This window comes from Dipodomys spectabilis, unplaced genomic scaffold (genome assembly GCF_019054845.1).
Source record: "Dipodomys spectabilis isolate Male_0828 unplaced genomic scaffold, ASM1905484v1 ptg000178l, whole genome shotgun sequence".
Classification (NCBI taxonomy): Eukaryota; Metazoa; Chordata; class Mammalia; order Rodentia; family Heteromyidae; genus Dipodomys; species Dipodomys spectabilis.
The window spans coordinates 943,530-961,778 of NW_024870855.1; the positions used below are offsets into that span (position 1 = coordinate 943,530).

General features: G+C 44.6%; 1 protein-coding gene across 1 annotated transcript in view; it reads right to left on the bottom strand.

The window, feature by feature from the left end:
• Positions 1-17,988, bottom strand: part of Tns3 (tensin 3) — a 201,657-nt gene extending 183,669 nt beyond the window's left edge. The window contains 2 exon segments of the mRNA XM_042694968.1: positions 4,029-4,140; positions 17,923-17,988. The gene's annotated coding sequence lies outside the window, so the exon portion shown is untranslated.
• Positions 17,989-18,249: the final 261 nt, after the last annotated feature.

The following is an 18,249-nucleotide window of genomic DNA, read 5'->3' on the forward strand; positions in this document are numbered from 1 at the left end:
ATGCACTCAATGATTCTCAATCACACGCTTGTCTCCGGGTCACACAACACCCCCAGAGCTATTCAGAGACCTCATTTCACAGAGAAGCCCACGTTCCTTTCAAGCATGACATTCGTTCTCTTTATTTTCACACCTTCGCGTCCTATTTATAGACTCAAATCCTGAACACAGGGGCTTTCCTCTGATTCATTGAAGATAAAAGTCTCATGGAGTTTCCTGCTGGGGCTGGCTTTGAATTAGGATCTTCAGCTCTCAGCATCCTGAGTAGCTAGGATTACAGGCCTGGACCCCAGACACCTTACAAAAAAAAGGAACATTTCTTTTTTATTTTTTTGGTCCGGTCGTGGGGCCTGAACTCTGGGCCTGGGCACTGTCCCTCAGCTCTTCAGCTCAAAGCTAGTGCTCTACCACTTGAGCCACAGCGCCACTTCTGGCTTTTTTCTTTTTGCTTATGTGGTGCTGAGGAATTGAACCCAGGGCCTTGAGCATGCAAGGCAAGCGCTCTAACACTGAGCCACCTTCCCAGCCCAAAAAGGAACATTTCTTGAAAGCAGAGATTACAACACACACACATATGGCAGCCACTGTTGTCTCAGTATTCCTGGAGGCGCATAGGGCTGCTGCAGCCCCGGAGGGTGGATATAGACACACTGCACAGGAATGGCTGGTGACTGGGGTGAGAAAAACTGTCTTTTCTATCAAAGTGTGTTGCTTAAAAGTTCTGCTTTGGCTTGGTGGCTTGGCTCTTATTAACAAGCAAAATAGGAACTGCCTTGGGATTTTTTTGAAATACATTTTTGAAATACTAAGGTTTTTGTCTTAAACTGGTTTCTTTTCAAGATGGGCTTAAAACACGCCTCAGATGTTTCAAGAAACAGCAGAGCCTGTGGGTATAGTTTGAGATTATGAACTGTTCATTTTATGTCAAAATCTCATTTAAATACATTTTACCCACTCAAACTAGCCAATTACAAGCAGAGTTGTGAACCGAGCTCAACCAATCCAAGCAGAGGGGTGGGACCTGCTGCATTAGGGATAAATATCAGAGCAGACTGCCTGCTCTGTGTGCTTGCCAGAGCCAGATTTTTGGCTGATGGTGCACCCTTCTGCAGGAGTAAATATTGCCCTGCTGAGACAATTCTTTATTTTCGTGTCTATCCTTGTGACTCTAATTATTCTTAGAGAGCATATTTAAAACACCAGCCACAGACCCCCACAGCAACCAGGTTCTCACGCAGAACTGTTTAAAAACACAGGCCAGAATGTCATACCAGTTGTCTGGAAATAGACAAAAGAGACCCAGACATGAACTTGAGTGGATTCCCTAGAGAGCCCCCACATATAACTTCTGGAAGAACTCAGCCCTGGAATGCTCCAGAGGTCATAGCCACAAAGGTCAATAAGGCTGGACAGCAGTGAATCATACCTGTAATAATAAAGGTAAGATCAAAACCAACCTAGGCAGGAAGGTGTGTGAGACTCTTTATCTCCAGTCACCAAAAGGCTAGAAATAGAGCTGTGGTCAAGTGGTAGAGTACTTGCACAAAACAGCTAAGAGAGAGAGAGCCAAGGCCCTGAGTTCAAGCCACAGAACTGGTACATGCATGCCCTCTAAAACACCAATGAAATGTCCTCCCTCACAGTGTCACCACTACTGGCCAGCCAACCAAAGGTCCCTGTCCTGGATGCCATCACTTCAGCTTCTTTCTTCTTTTGTCAGCACAATCCTGAGAGATCTGACATCTTCTGCTCTCAAATCAACTCCTTCAAAGCAGCCCCTGACCACTCAGGGGGGAAGAGCCCACCTCTGGGAAGAAATCCCTTGTGTCCACTTCACTCTTCCTCATCACTTTCAAGGCTGAGGACACTCCCTGGCCCAAAGCTTTGATATATCACATGAGGATCTGCTAAAGCAGAAAATGAATGAAAATGATCCTAGTCAAGGGGCTGAGATCTGAGAATTGCAGTTCGAGCTAACCCTGGGCAAATCCACTGACTCTTATCTCCAATTAACCAGCAAAATGACAGAAGTGGAGATGTGATTCAAGTGGTAGAGTGCCAGCCAGGAGTGTAAAGGCTAAAGAAGAGTGTGAGGCCCTGAGTTCAAGTACACACACACACACACACACACACACACACACACACACACACGGGCATCTAGTGGGCTGAGGGGAGGAGGAAACATCTGAAGGTTCCAGAAGAGGGTGGATGCCTAAGCATCCTAGTTGGAGGGGTACCTGGAGGCCTGGTGGTGGGAGGAGACACCTGAGAACTTGGATTGAAAAGTGTTAGCTCATAGGAAGCAGAGGGAAAGAGAAGAAGCGGTAGGTACAGTGCCACCTGCTCACAAGTACATTCTTCAGCACTGAGTGTGAAGATGTTTTCAAAGAAGAAAGAAGCAAGCAGCTTCATCATTCTACACTGAAAGGACTCCAAGCGACCTAGAGGAGCTTTGGGTTGGATCCCCAGCCCCCTGAAGCCTGACAGCTGTGTATCTCCCCGCCTCTACTCCAAAGCAGCATGGTGGTCCAATGAAGAAACCAAGAAGTCTCAGGGCTGGGAAGGTGGCTCAGTGGTAGAGCGCTTGCCTGGCATGCCTGAGGCCCTGGGTTCGATTCCTCAGCACCACATAAGCAAAAAAAAAAAAGCTGGAAGTGGCGCTGTGGCTCAAGTGGTAGAGTGCTAGCCTTGAGCTGAAGAGCTGAGGGACAGCGCCCAGGCCCAGAGTTCAGGCCCCACAACCAGACCCCCCCCCCAAAAAAAAAGAAACCAAGAAGTCTCAATGTGGCAGAAGACCACCAGCCAAAACGGTAGGCTTTCACAAAAGCATTGCTGAGTATGCTGGTACATGTCTGGAATCACAGCACTGGAGAAGCTGAGACAGGAGAACTACAAGTTTAAGGTCAGCCTACTCTATACACAGCAAGATCCTGTCTCAAAAGATTAAGTGGTGCTCCAGTGGTGCACACGTGTAATCCTAACTACTCAGGAGGCTGAGATCTGAAGATCATGGTTCAAAGCCAGTATGGGCAGGAAAGTCCATGATATCCTAATCCCCCAATTTACCAGGAAAAAGCTAGACGTGGGGGTATGACTCAAGTGGTAGAGTGCCAGCCTTGAAGAAAAAAACTAAGCAAGAGGACAGGGCCCTGAGTTCAAACCCTAGTACCAGCACACAAAAAAATAATAAATGAATTCCACAAATGGGAGTGTTAAACCCTACAAAGAAGTGGATAACAGCCTCCACTATGTGCCAACCCCAACAACCCAGACACACACCCATTCTGCAATGCACAGTACAACATAATTGAAAGTTTCACTAACTACAAGATGTGTAAAAGCATCAAGAACCCAAGTTAGTGGCTTTACGGACAGTAGCAGTGCCACATCACACAATGAACCTAACTCTGAAGAACAAATAACTTTATCAATAGATTAGAAAGTCCAAATGAATTAAGTGAAGGAAGAACACTATGGAGAAACCACAAAGCACCGGGCACTGGTGGCTCATGCCTGTAATCCTAGCTACTTAGGAGGCTGAGATCTGAGGATCGCTGTTCAAAGCCCATCTGGGCAGGAAAATCCCCATGAGACTCTTATCTCTAATTAACCCCTCAAAAACTGAAAGTGTTGCTGTGGTTCAAGTAGTAAAATAGTAGCCTTGAGCACAAACAGGCTCAGGGACAGTGCCAGCCCCAAGTTCAAACCCCAAGACCAACAAAAGAGAAAGAGGATGGGGAGAGGGAAAGGAGAGAGAGAAAAAAAAAACAGAGAGCAAATCACAAATCACCAAGAGCTGTTTTCTCTCCCATCAGAGTAGCTCTGCTACTGGAAAAATCTTGTGGGCACATACCTCTGTAAATACGGTAGGTTCCTACAAGTACAGGTCCAGGGGTGCAAGGAGGCAAAAAGAGGGAAATTCCACTATTTAACTTTTGGCAACTCCCAAAAGAGTGTTTTCACTTTTGCTTTTTGCTTGTTTGGCTTCAGTTTAGCCATTGCGAGGAGAATCAGAAGCAAGGACTTACCTCGGCACGAAATCCCTTGACCGTCAATGGTTTCTTTGCAAACACCACAGGCTTTGGATTTCTTAAAGGCCTTTTTCTTAAAACTGTGCAGACTTGCAGTCAGTTCTTCAGCCTGCAAAAGTCAAGGAGGAAACTGTCAACACTTCAAATCATAGTGTGTGTTTTTTTTCTCTTTTTTCCTTTCTCTTCCAGGAGATAATAAATCAGGTGGAATCTGCACACACATACACACACACACACACACACACACACACACACACACACACACACACACACACACAGAAACAGAGAATGAGAAACCATCCTGCAAGGCTGGAATTCCCAAGATGAGCCACAGTCACCAGTCAGTAGTCTGGATCTGAGAGTCCTTGTGGGCAGCTAACTCTCTATGTGACGGCTCTGAGTGGCATGATATCAATCGCTGTGGCCTAGGTGATAATATGCTCTCATCCACACTTGTGGCTTACATCTTCTACTTCCAAAAAGCAACCCATTTCCAAAATTGTGTGTGTGTGTGTGTGTGTATGTGTGTGTGTGTGTGTGTGCTGGTGCTTGAACTCAGTACCTCTAGTTCTCATTTAGATTTTACACCAAAAGCTGGCACTCCACCACTTGAACTACACTTCCATTTCCCACCTTTTGCTACTTAACTGGACAGAAAAGCCTCACTGATTGGTCTGTCTGGACTAGCTTGGAACATGGATTCTCAGATCTCAGCCTCCTAAGTAGCTGGGATTACAGAAGTGAGCCACCTGCACCCAGTTCACACTGCTAGTATCTTTATGCTTTTTCTTCTGGAAGAAATGATCAGCTAACTAATTTTCCCCTCAAAGATGTTGTTAGATGCCAAAACATTACCATTCAGTTGGAAGCCTTGCCAAGCCACATCTTTTCTGCAGAACAGTCGTTAAGACTCCGCTGAGATACACAAGCGATCTGGCAAGGATTAAGACTGAGAAGAAATTAACTACTCACCCACTAAGTTCATGTCTGTAAAGTCTGGGATCATGGCTATATCTGATGACCTTCTAATTCAATGGCCTTAGAAATCAGATAGCAGCCTTATACCTAACTTGCTGATCTGTGCTAGTGAACAACCAATGCTAGCTACGTGGATGGTCACCAAGGCCATTACTCACCTAACCAGAATAATTGAAACTAAAAAGACAATAAGCTACCATAAAATACAACTTTGATGAACAGCTTGTATTTGCAAACATGCACTTACCCTGTGATCCAGCAATGCCATTCCAACACACAATAAAGATATAGCAGCCTAAAAGTGCCCACAACCAGGTGCTGGTTGCTCTCACATGTAATCCAACCTACTCAGGAGGCTGAGCTTGACAATCAAAGTTCAAAACCAGTCAAAGAAGACAAATCTTTTATAGATAGCTATCTCCCATTAACCAGCAAAAAGCCAGACTATGAGCATGACTCAAGTGGCCAAGCAACAGCTGTGAGTAAGCAAGGCAAAGGAAAGCATAAGGTCCTGAGTTTAAGTCCCAAGATGCAAGAACTTCTAGTGGTTCTATTTAAGATGTTCATGAGCAGGCATGTTCATCTCTATTAACATAAGCAACAATAGTACAGTCCCCCTCTGGAGCACAAACTCATTGCACAAAGTGATAGATAAGGTCTGGTGAAGAAGGGGTTACTTAGGGTGGTGTCTATGTGGGGGACACATAGTTAGCATCATTATCCCGAGTGCTTCAAGTTTTTACATTTTACTCACTAAAGTTTAGGCCTACAAAGGAATAGGTAAAAGTTAATAAAATGGCAATCCTGAGATGTTGTCAATTTGGTCTTGAAGATGAGTTAAACAATGTTAAGTACTGTTAAGGGGAAAGAGATTAATAGAGGCAGAGAGACAAAGAATGTGTGTGTGGTGTGGTGTGGTGTGTGTGTGTGAATGTGTGGTGTGCTAATAAACAGGATCTTCTATTTCTGATACAGATGTAGTGCCAGAAACGGAATTGATCTCCCACCTGAAATAACCAAAAAGGTCCCCCCACAGTGCAAAAAATATACAATGTGGTTAACATGCTGAAGCAGAATATGAAGAGTAGTGATGAGGATCCCTTGTTCAACAGTTCAACTCACAGAGGGTGGACTCCTAAGACTAACAGAACCGAAAAATTCCCCCAACCGAGCAATACCATGGTGACCTCAATCTGTACACAGTGACCACATCACCAGACCTCGAATCTCCTAGAATGTGTACTCGGCATAAAGGACACACAACCATATTCAGGAAGGAAAACAAAACCATGAATCCCATGGTTGTCAGCTCCCTTCCCCTCCCCCACAGGCTACCTTAAGAGATTTTCTAGGCTGCCTGGAGGAAAGGAGAAAGCAGGCAGAACCTAGTATACTACCTGGGCTGAGGAAGGCAAGGTGAATTTGCTAGACAGAATCTGCACAGGTCCCAGGATCCTTAAGATCTGCACAAAGGCCAGGCACCAGTGGCTCACACCTATAATCCTAGCTATTCAGGAGGCTGAGATCTAAGGATCTCAGTTACAAGGCTGTAAGACTCTTATCTCCAATTAACCACCAGAAAACAGGAAGTGGTGTAGTGGTTCCAAGTGACTGCGCTAGCTTTAAGCACAAAAGCTCAGGGACAGTGCCCAAGCTCTGAGTTCAAGTCCCAGGACAGACAAAAAAAAGCGGGGAGGAAAAAAGAACACACACAAAAAACCCTCTTAAATGTTTACCTCAGTATTGAGCAGGGGGAAAACAGACACAGAGAAACCTAAGAGATGAGGCCCCGTAGGAAAAGAACCACCAAACAGGGTTAGAGGTGACAGTGCTTGACATGCACACAGAGCTGGGGATGGGGCCTGGTTCTACAGCCAGACCAAAAACATCACAAAACCCAAGCACAGTACTCAGAAAACCCAGAAGGTGCATACCTAGGGTATGGGAAAGAATAGCCCTGGATAGAATAGTGTTCTATCTTACCCTGTCTGAAAAGCTCTACCCAAAAGGAACTGTTAACTGTTTCCAAGTAACGAAATTGCATTCCAGAATAAAGCTCGAAAGGGTACCAATACCAACACAAAATTTTTTCAGCATCCAAACACAGTCAAATACATGTCTGGCGGCCAGTCAAAAATTATCAGGCACTCAAGGAGACAAGGAAACAAAACCCGCATGGAGAATAATCCATTGAAACTAATCCAGAAATTACTGGGATCTGAGAACAAGCAGACAAGAATAGTTAGAGAGTTAGTACAATTGCATTGTATGTGTCCAAAAGCAGATCCTGGAAAACATACAAACATCCACATTAAATATCCACTGAAGGAAAGCAAAAGTCTCAGGTTAAAAAAAAAAAAAAAAACACTGGAAATGATTACTGGCCATATTGGAAAACAGAACAGTGAGGAGGACACCAGGAGCTCACACCTGTAATCCTGGTTGCCCAAGAGGCTGAGATCTAAGAACCCTGGTTCAAAACAGCTCAGGCAATAAAGTTTGTGACCCTTTGTTTCCAATTAGCTGGCAAAAACTTGGGGGTAGAAGCATGACTTAAGTGGTAGAGTACCAACCCTAAGTTTAAGCCCCAGTATAGAGAGACAGAGAGACAGAGGGAAAGAATAGAACTGAAGATATCACAATACAAACTTCTAAAAATTAAAGCACAAAGAAGCATAGGCATCCTAGAGCATCAGAAACCAAGAGAATATTGCATAATATCATGCATTCTGGGTCCCTACAGAGGACTAAGGTAAAGATAATTGAAAAACTACTGACTAAAACTTCTCCAAAATAGGGGGAAACTTGTAAACATGTAAGGCCAAGAACTGCACAAATTTCTAGAATAAGAAGTTAACAATAACTACACCAAGGCACATGAAAAACAAATTGCTCTAATCTAATAATAAAATTTCTAAAAAAAAAAAAAAATATATGAAGCATCACATTCAGGAAACCAAATATTAGGATAAACGAAGTTTTTCATTAAAAAAAAAAAGGTAAGCCGGGCGCTGGTGGCTCACGCCTGTAATCCTAGCTACTCAGGAGGCTGAGATCTGAGGATCACGGTTCAAAGCCAGCCCGGGCAGGAGAGACGTGACGTGAGACTCCTATCTCCAATAAACCACCAGAAAACCGGAAGTGGCGCTGCAGCTCAAGTGGTAGAGCGCTCGCCTTGAGCTGAAGAGCTGAGGGACAGCGCCCAGGCCCAGAGTTCAAGCCCCACGACCGACAAAAAAAAAAAAAAAAAAAGGTAATACAAGTAAAAAGACAATGGAGCAATATCAAATGCACACAGAAAAAAAGAAACCTGTCCACTCACTAGACACTATGTTGAAAATGAACTACACAACTTGTATGTGGGGATGGGAGGGAAAAATTGGGAGCGAGTGAGGAAAGAGGTGGTGACATTGCTCAAAAAGAAATGTACTCTTAATATATATATATATATATATGTATGTATGTGTGTGTGTGTATATATATATATATATATATATTTTTTTTTTTTTTTTTTTTTTTTTTTTTTTGCCAGTCCTGGGGCTTGAGCTCAGAACCTGGACACTGACCCTAAGTTTCTTTTGTTCAAGGCTAGCACTTTACCATTTGGACCACAGCGCCACTTCTAGCTTTTCTTTTTTTTTTTGGTGGTAATGAGGAACCAAACCCAGGACTTCATGCATGCTAGGCAAGCACTCTACCACTAAGCCACATTCCCAGCCCAGAAATGTACTCTTTACCTGACTTATGTAACTGCAGCCCCTCTGTATCACCTCCATAATAATGACAAATTTAAAAAATATAAATATAACTTTTAAAACTGTCAATCTAGCCAAAATATCTTTCAAAATGAAAAAAGAATTATAAATGTATTAAGATACTCAGAATCAGAACACTGAAATGCATTCGCATCCCTAGCTGATATATAAGATGTGCCATTAGGGAAAAGGAAACAGCAAACAGGCAGATGGAACTATGGCTTTATATAAAAGGATAAAAAGCATTAGGAATGTAATTATATATGATTTTCTTATTAAAGATCATTAAGAATTATCTGTTCAAATAAAAAATACACTGGGCATGGTTTCTACTCAGGAGGCTGAGATCTAAGGATCACAGTCTGAAGCCAGACTGGGAAGAAAAGTCTCTTATCAACAGTTAACCAGCAAAAGCCAGAATTGGAGCTATGGCTCAAGTGATAGAGCACCAACCTTGAAAGAAAAGAGATACTATCCAGGTCTTGAGTTCAAGCCCCAATAACTGGCACACTCTAAAGCAGCCACTAATGGGCTGGGAAGGTGGCTCAGTGGTTAGAGCGCTTGCCTTGCATGCCTGAGGCCCTGGGTTCGATTCCTCAGCACCACATAAGCAAAAAGAAAAAAGCCCGAAGTGGCGCTATGGCTCAAGTGGTAGAGCACTAGCCTTGAGCTGAAGAGCTGAGGGACAGCGCCCAGGCCCAGAGTTCAGGCCCCACAACCGGACCCAAAAAAAAAAAGTTTCGCTGAGTGCTAATGGCTCACACCTGTAATCCTAGGCTGAGATCTGAGATTACAGGTCAAAGATGGCCCAGGCAGGAAAGTCAATGAGACTCTTATCTCCAATTAACCACCAAAACCCATAAGTAGAGCAGTAGAGCAAAAAGAAAAAGGCTCAGGGACAGCACCCAGGCCCTGAGTTCAAGCCCCAGAACTAGAACAAAAAAAAAAAGTTTCAATTGTTCTAAATATGTTCAGAAGAAAAGCTGGTAACTAGCAATGATATCTCACACATCACTGAAATAATCATATTCCTATAGTCTAAACACCTCAATTAAAAGGTAATCCAGGCACCAGTGTCTCATGCCTGTAATCCTAGCTACCCAGCCTTGGCAGGAAAGTCCATGAGTCTCTTGTCTCCAATTAACCACTAAAAGGCAGGAAGTAGAGCTGTAGTTCAAGGGGTAGACCACTAGCCTTGAGCACAAAAACGCAAGGATAGTGCCCAGGCCCTGAGTTCAAAGCCCCAGAACCAGCACCAAAAAAAAAAAAAAAGGTAAATACTACAAAACAAATATACCACAGTGATATTAAACAAAGGGAATTTGTAGTAGCTAGATTAATAAGACAATGAATACTTTAGAATAAATATTACCAAGGACAAACAGAAAAACATTTTTCAATGAGCAAGAGGTCAATTCATCAAGACAAATGTCCACACCATGGCTTTGGGCTTCCTGCCAGCACTATAAGACAATGAATTTCAGTTAAGTCACCTTGCCTGTGGCATTTTATTATGGCAGCCCTGTAAACCTAAAGCACCCCTCCCTTAATAACCTAGTTAGAAAATAATGACATAAAAGATTTGAACAACATTGTGAAACACATTGACCTAATAAACATTTATAGAACACTTGACTCAATAGCATCAGAATACACATTCTTTTCAAGTACGGAGTGTTTACCAACATAAACCACACTGAGAACATTATTAGTCAAAATAAACCCCAAGGAATTCAAATCCTACTAAAAACATGTTCCCTGGCCAAGATAGGATTACATTAGGAAACAGAGAAATACCCAGACAATTCCCCCAATATCTGCAAACTAAATAACACATTTCCAAATAACCCATGACTTATTCTATACAGCTATATAACTCATATATAACCTATATAACTCATTGTATAATATATCATGAGAAGCTGGATTTATCCTAGAAATGCAAGGTTGGTTTGACACTGAAAAAGACATCAAAAAGTCAACCATTGGTGGCTCATGCCTGTAATCCTATCTACTCAGGAGGCTGAGCTCTGAGGATCTCAGTTCAAAGCCAACCCAGGCAGAAAAATTTCTGAAACTCTTATCTCTTGTACAAAATGGCTGGAAGTGGAGCTATGGCTCAATTGGTAGAGCGCTAGCCTTGAGTAAAAAAGCTCAGGGACAGTGCCTGAGTCCTAAGTTCAAGCCCTAGGACAATAAAAAAATAAAAAAAGAATGTCATATCCTCAAAGTAAATAGGACTCAAGAAACAAAGGACTTCCAGTCATTTTGTCATATCATTGCTAAATGACTCCCATGTTCTGGACCACATATATAGTTGTTTGGTGTGTAGGGGTGTGGATGCGTGCGCACGCGCATGTGTGCCCAACTGAGGGAAGCTAGGAGGAGGACACAGAATCAGAGGGAAATGGGAAATGTACAACAGAGGGGCCCATTAGCTGTACTGGACATAGATAAAAATGAACTAAGCAACTCAAAGGCAGCGATGGGAGGGAAGGAATAAGCGGGAAAGAGGAAACAGCTTATACTAAGCAAAAGGAAAGAAATGTATGTATCACCTAATGTGAAAGAAATAGTTGTATTGTCAAAACTCATAGAATTCACAAACTTTATAGACCATGATGACAATTTGCCTTGTGAAGGTTAAAATGTGTTTGTGACTTTAACCAAGTATCACTATTCCACAATTCTGTGAAATATGTGAAAATTATGTAATCACCTAATCTCAATTAAAAAAAAGAATGCCATATCCTGATTTCAAGTTCTAATACTGGTGTGTATACACACACACACACACACACACACACACACACACACACACACACACACACAAAATCAATCAATCAAAATTTAATAAGCAAAAAGCACACTGCCTTCTAGAACAGTGCAGAATAACTACTGACAAAATTTAACATCCATGTCTGATAAGTCAGAATCAGGCTAGGAATGTAGCTTACTGGCAGAGTGCTTGCCTAGCATGCATGAAGTCCTAAGGTCAATTCCTCAGTACCACATAAACAAAAAAAGCCGGAAGTGGCACTGTGGGTCAAGTGGTAGAGTGCTAGCTAGCCTTGAGCAAAAGAAGCTCAGGGACAGTGCCCAGGCCCTGAGTTCAAGTCTCAGGACAAGGAGGAGGAGGAAGAGGAGGAGGAAGAGGAGGAGGAGGAGGAGGGGGACAACAACAACAACTCAGAGTCAAGCAGGAATATAAAGGCCTACCAGACGTGGACAGAATGCATCTCTGTGAATCCCACAGCCAACAACTCTTAGTGATGAATGCTAAATACTTTCCGTTTAAACATCTGGAACAAGGCAGAGATATCTGCAATTAACACTACTATTCAACATTGTTGCTGAGATCCTGAACAGTATAATGAGGCATGAAAAAGAAATGAAAGCCATTACAAATACTTTGACTGTCCTGTTACTGACAGCATGATTGTCTAGGTAGGAAAATCTAATTAAATCTACCAAAAGCTTCTTGCATCAAAAACTGAGTATAATAGCAAAGGACTCAAGATCAACACACAAACTCGATATATGCATAATATATATTATATTACATATATGTGTATTTATGTATACGTGCATATATATATATATATCAATTTGAGAATCAATATTCAAAAACAGCCAGAATAGAAAAAATCTCCAATTAGGTGGTATATAAGTACACACACACACACACACACACACACACACACACACACACACACTGGACTTCAAAAACTGAATTTCAAAAAAAAAAAAATTGGGGCTGCGAAGGTGGCTCAGTGGTAGAGTGCTTGCTTTGCATGCATGAGGCCCTGGGTTCAATTCCTCAGCCCCACACAAGCAGAAAAAGCTGGAAGTGGCGCTGTGGCTCAAATGGTAGAGCGCTAGCCTTGAGCTAAAGAGCTGAGGACAGAGCCCAGGCCCAGAGTTCAAGCCCCACGACCGACCAAAAAAAAAAAGTAAATCTTTGAGCTAGGTGCCAGTGGCTCATGCCTATAAATCCTAGCTACTTAGGAGGCTGAGCTCTGAGGATCACAGTTTGAAGCCAGCCCAGGAATTTTAGTCTGTGAGACCTCTGATCTCCAATAAACTACAGGGGGGAAAAAAATTAAAAAAAAAAAACCCCTGGAAGTAGAACTATGTCTTATGTGGTAGAATATTAACTAGACTTGAGCAAAAAGAAACTCAGCTCTGGGACCAGCACCAAAAATAGTAATAGTAATAATAATAATAAGGAAAAAAAGAATGAATCTCTGACAAAAGGTATAAGAAGCTTGCAAACTAAAAATCATAAAGCATTCCTGAAAAAAAGAAAATGTGAATAACTGCAAAGGTCTAACATGTTCACAGGCTGGGAGACTCAATATAAAGGGCAATTCTTCCCCCATAGTTTATCCATCTCACTGAAAACCCTAGCATTTCTATACAAAGAGGTAAACTGTGAACTGCATATGTTAATACAAAACACTTAGAACTGCCAGAGCAATGGCAAAAATCTCACACAATCAAGCATACCATTTGATATTTTCCCTACTGCACATTGAAAAGATGTTCTCTAAAAACCCTGAACCAAGGCCGATGCTAGTGACTGCTATCTATTCAGGAGGCTGAGATCTGAGGATTGATATTCAAAAACAGCCAGAATAGAAAAATCCCTGACACTCATCTCTTTTTTTTTTTTTGGGGGGGGGGGGTCCGGTTGTGGGCCTGAACTCTGGGCCTGGGCGCTGTCCCTCAGCTCTTCAGCTCAAGGCTAGTGCTCTACCACGAGCCACAGCGCCACTTCCGGCTTTTTTCTTTTTGCTTAAGTGGTGCTGAGGAATCAAACCCAGGGCCTCATGCATGCAAGGCAAGCGCTCTACCACTGAGCCACCTTCCCAGCCCCCCTGACACTCTTATCTCTTAATCAAATGGTAGAGCCTCAGCTTTGGGCATAAAGGCTAAACTAGAATGGGAGGCCTTGAGTTCAAGGCCAAGTACCAGCACACACACAAAAGTAAGTAAGTACTAAAATAAATAAATAAATAAATAAATAAGAGCAAAGTGTGGTTGTGTGTAATCCCTGTAATGCCTGTAATCCCAACACTTGGGAGACTGGGAGAACAGAATCTTCAGCTGGGAGCCCAGCCTGGGCTACACAGTGAGACTTATCTCAAATAAAGCAAAGGCTTACATTCCAATTCAAACATACTCTTTGGCGTCCTACAAAACTAAAGATTACAAGATTTGGATCAAATGCTATGAATTCTGATTTTGATTGCTGCTGTAGCATATCTAGCCCTGGACTCCTCATTTTCAACAGAACAAATCCTCTCCTGAGATGTATCTCTTTCAAAAGGAACGCATATACTTAGTCCAGACCCCAACTCCTTGCTCGTTCACTCATAGCAGACATAGCCAAGAAATCACAATCTTGGTCCCTGGCTGGCCTTGGAACTCCAGGAAAACCACTAAAAGGATGTGATGTACAGAGGGGATAGATTCCAAGATGCTATTCAACTTCTAAAGCATGCTCCAGGACCATCCCTGTCATTCCCTGCTATTAAAGCTGTCTGATAACTTGTTTTCCTTCCTTCCTTCTTTCTTCCCGTGTGTTCCAGTACTTAGGCTTGAACTCAAGACTTGAGCCCTGTCCCTTAGCTTTTTCACTCCAGGTTGGAACTCTATCACTCAGGCCATACCTCCATTTGTAGCTTTTGAGTGGTTAATTGGAGATAAGCATCTTAGGACTTTCATACCCAGGCTGGCTTTGACCCAGCTCCTCAGATCTCAGTCTCCTGAGTACCTAGGATTATAGGCGGGAGCCACTGGTGCTTGGTTACTTGTAGTTTTCTGGCTTTTTTTTTTTTTTTTGCTTATGTGGTGCTGAGGAATCGAACCCAGGGCCTCAGGCATGCAAGGCAAGCACTCTACCACTGAGCCACCTTCCCAGCCCTACTTGTAGTTTTCTACCCAAGACCATTTCTATGTCTTCCCAGCCTCCTCTCAGTCCTTCTCAACCACTTCATGATCCCCAGCAGTCTTGATAATTAGTCACATTATCTCCCTGTGTATGTGATGATGATAAAATCAAGATAGATTTAAAAAAGAAAAAGGGGAGAGTGCCTTGAACCAAGCAGAAAGCCTTGGAAATGGTTTTGCCACCTATGATACAGGCTGAGTGGCAAGCCACAACCAATGAGAAATGGAGATAACCCTCCCCTTCCTTCTTCTCTTCCTGCCTCTTAACAGCCTGTCAAGGACCTAACAGGACACAGTGTAACAACACCAAGGAATAACCTGGGCAGTTTTAAAAAGAGGTTGGCCTGGGGCTCTCGGCCAGACCAATGAAATCTGGAGGTGGGGCCAAAACACTGGAAAGTTGTCCAAGCTCACTAGGGGGTTCTAAAGCAGCTGAGACCCCCTCAGTGTGGATGGATATAGCCTGTACTACAAGAGTCTCCACTTGTATAGGGTTCTGTGATTAGACTCCTTCCTATACTGCGTCTTGACTATTCCAAAAGTGAATACCTTACAGCTTTTACTATGGGCCCAACACCCTTCAAAAAGAGTAACCATACCATACTGCTACTAAAATGGAATTAGGAAAATGGAGGGGATGGGTAGGGTAGGGAGAATTGGTAGGAATGATGAAAGGAGTGGTATTAAGATGCCCTGTACTCATCACCTGACATGCTGATTAAAGCAAAACCTTTTAACACAACTACTTGAAAATAATAAAAAAAAAATCAATTAAATAAATAATTCTTAAAAGAATAAAGTTTCTATTTCAAGTTAAAATGGGACATTCACCTCAAGGGGAACTGACCACCAGACACTAATCCACCTCTCTGTTTTAACCATGATCAGTACCAGCAGCTGGAGATGGTAACACACAAGACATATACAACCAGTGACTGAGGGACAAGGTAATCCTAGCTACTTGGGAAGCTGAGATCTAAGGATCAGGCATGTTTCAAAGCCAGCCCAGACAGAAAAGTCCATGAGACTCTTTTCTCTGATTAACCAGAATAAATAAAGCCAGAAGTGGAGTTATGACTCAAGTGGTAGAGCACCAGCCTTGAACAAAAAGGAAGAAAGGAATTAAGAAAGGAAAGAAGGAAGGAAGGAAGGAAGGAAGGAAGGAAGGAAGGAAGGCCAGCCAAACAAGAGCAGGAGGTCCTGAGTTCAAGCCCCAGTACTGGTACTACCCAAAAAAAAAAAAAAAAGTTTGACAAATATCCTAGTAATGCCTCAGCTGGCATACTGGAGCTATTTAGAGCACATGCGTTATTTGCTTACTTGCCTTCTCTCCTGTGTGGCCATTTCCTAGATGCAGAACACCTGCTCTTCCCCCTTTGTCCCCTATGGGCTCTGCCTGGCTGGCAGACAGTGGACCATGGACTCCTCAGTTCATGTCTGTGCACCAAATGAACTAACCACAGGGCACCAGCCAAGGAGGGATACTGTGATCTTTCATTCCTTACAAACCCCTTTATTCCAAGCAAGGGGAAAGAAGTATTTCCCTGCAGTCTTCTTACCCCAGAGTCCACAGCAAGAGCCGCAGAGATGCAAACTGAGGTCCAGGCACCGCCCCTTCCACTGCTGGGCCCTGGGGAGTTTCGTTTAAAGATCATGTAATAACACACACAAACTCCCGGACTCCATACATAACATCTCTCCTGAAAGGAGACTGGACAGGATTGGACTGCCCTGGTCTTCACCTGATACACTGTTTTCATTTCTCCCACCAGTGGGGGGTGGGGGGGCAGGAAGCAATGTGGAGGCAGTTAGTTAGCAAGCTCGCACTGAAGAATGTAAATTGCATTTAATAGTTAAAGAGTCCAACTTTGGAAATGTAGCAAGCCAGGCTGCTGGTTCCACAAGGACTCCCTGAGGGCAACTCGGGTAATTAGTCTTGATTATGAGTTCTCTTTTGAGGGGAGGGGGGAATCTCCAAAATTAGACAAGGAGATGGCGCTTAAACGCGCATGCTCCATTCTACCCAAATGCAAAACCCGCCCAGGCAGGGACCTCCCAGCTAAGTGCTCCCCCACTAAAGGTCGATAGTGGCAAAATAGTTACAAACCCAACAACACTACGGGGCTCCATCTGCACAGACCCAGCTACATTTTCCTTTCAGGAAATATTCACCCACCACAGGAAGAGGATTTAGGGGCATTTGGGTAGCTGGGGCCCCTGCCTAGAATTCTGGGAGGCAGGCCTTGATCAAAAACACATTTCTCAGCTCAACTTGACTCTGAAATTAAACAGACACGAACACTTCCCACATCCTCTGAGTTGATCCCACATCTCAGAGAACTTTCCCATCCCACAGGGCCACCAGTACCTGGGGCAGAAGGGAAGGGGGTGGGGGGGTGGGAGGGGGAGAGAGCTCTGTATTCATCTGTTCCCTACGATTTCAACGTTCGTTCCCTACCATTCCAATGCGAGAGTTTGGCTGCTACACTGAAAATCAAAATGCAGCTGCAGTTCAGATCGAGTAAACTAGCTGGCATGTTGACAACCTTTCTCTCTCCGGAATTTTACGAAAGTTTCCAGGAACACAAACGCCAATTATGAAGAGATCCTTGGACTTTGAGAACACCCCCCACCCCCGCACACTGAAGGGTGGTGAGAAGTCACGCAGCTCCAGTTTAATGCCAACTGCAGGGCACATCTGTGGAGCTTGGGGTGCGGGGGTCCCCAAGGCCCAGCCTCGGCTTACACTACGCCTGTGTCTCAGCACATCCCAAGGCTCAAGCGCCCTTTGCTTTTGCACGAAACAAAACAAACGGTGCAGAGCATCATTAGTGCCCACGCCGGTGCCCCACGGCCAGTGTCCCACTTGCATTCCAGAGGAGGGGAAAACGCCAAGGAAACACAGTCAGCTAACCTGCACCGCCTCCCCGCCCCCTCCCCGCCCCCGCTGGGCAAAGCCGCGCTCCTCCGCTGCTCCGGAGAAGGGTGCAAAGCAGGGCGCACAGGACATGGAGACACGCACGCTGCCGCCGGGACACACACCGCCCGCGCGCGCCCGAACACGCGCGAACGGTCCACATGGCCCACAAGGATGCAGCCCGAAAGAATCCCGGGCCCCACGCCGCCCCCAGCGCCGCAGACTCTGCACCCCTAGGGACCCCGGTCCAGGTCCCTCCCTGTCCTCGCCCGGCGCGCACTCTCACCTGGCGCCGGCGTCCGCGCGCCCCGGTCTCGCGCGCGAACCTGGCCGATGGCCCCGGGGTCAGAGCGCGCAACCGCATGGCTGTCCCCCGCCGTCGGCAGGGGGGACTTGGCGGGGCCAGAACCCGCTCCCCACCCGAGCTCGGCCGCGGAGGTCTCCGGAGCCTCCTCCCTCTGCAGGTCCCAGGAAATGGGCAGAACGGAAAGGCCCCCCAAGGCTCGGGGAGGCTCAGCCCGTCCGCGCCGCGCGCCGCCCCCACGGCCACTCCTGGGCACCAGTCAGACTCCAGGAACAAAAGCCAGGCGCGAGCGCCCGGCCCCGCGCGGCG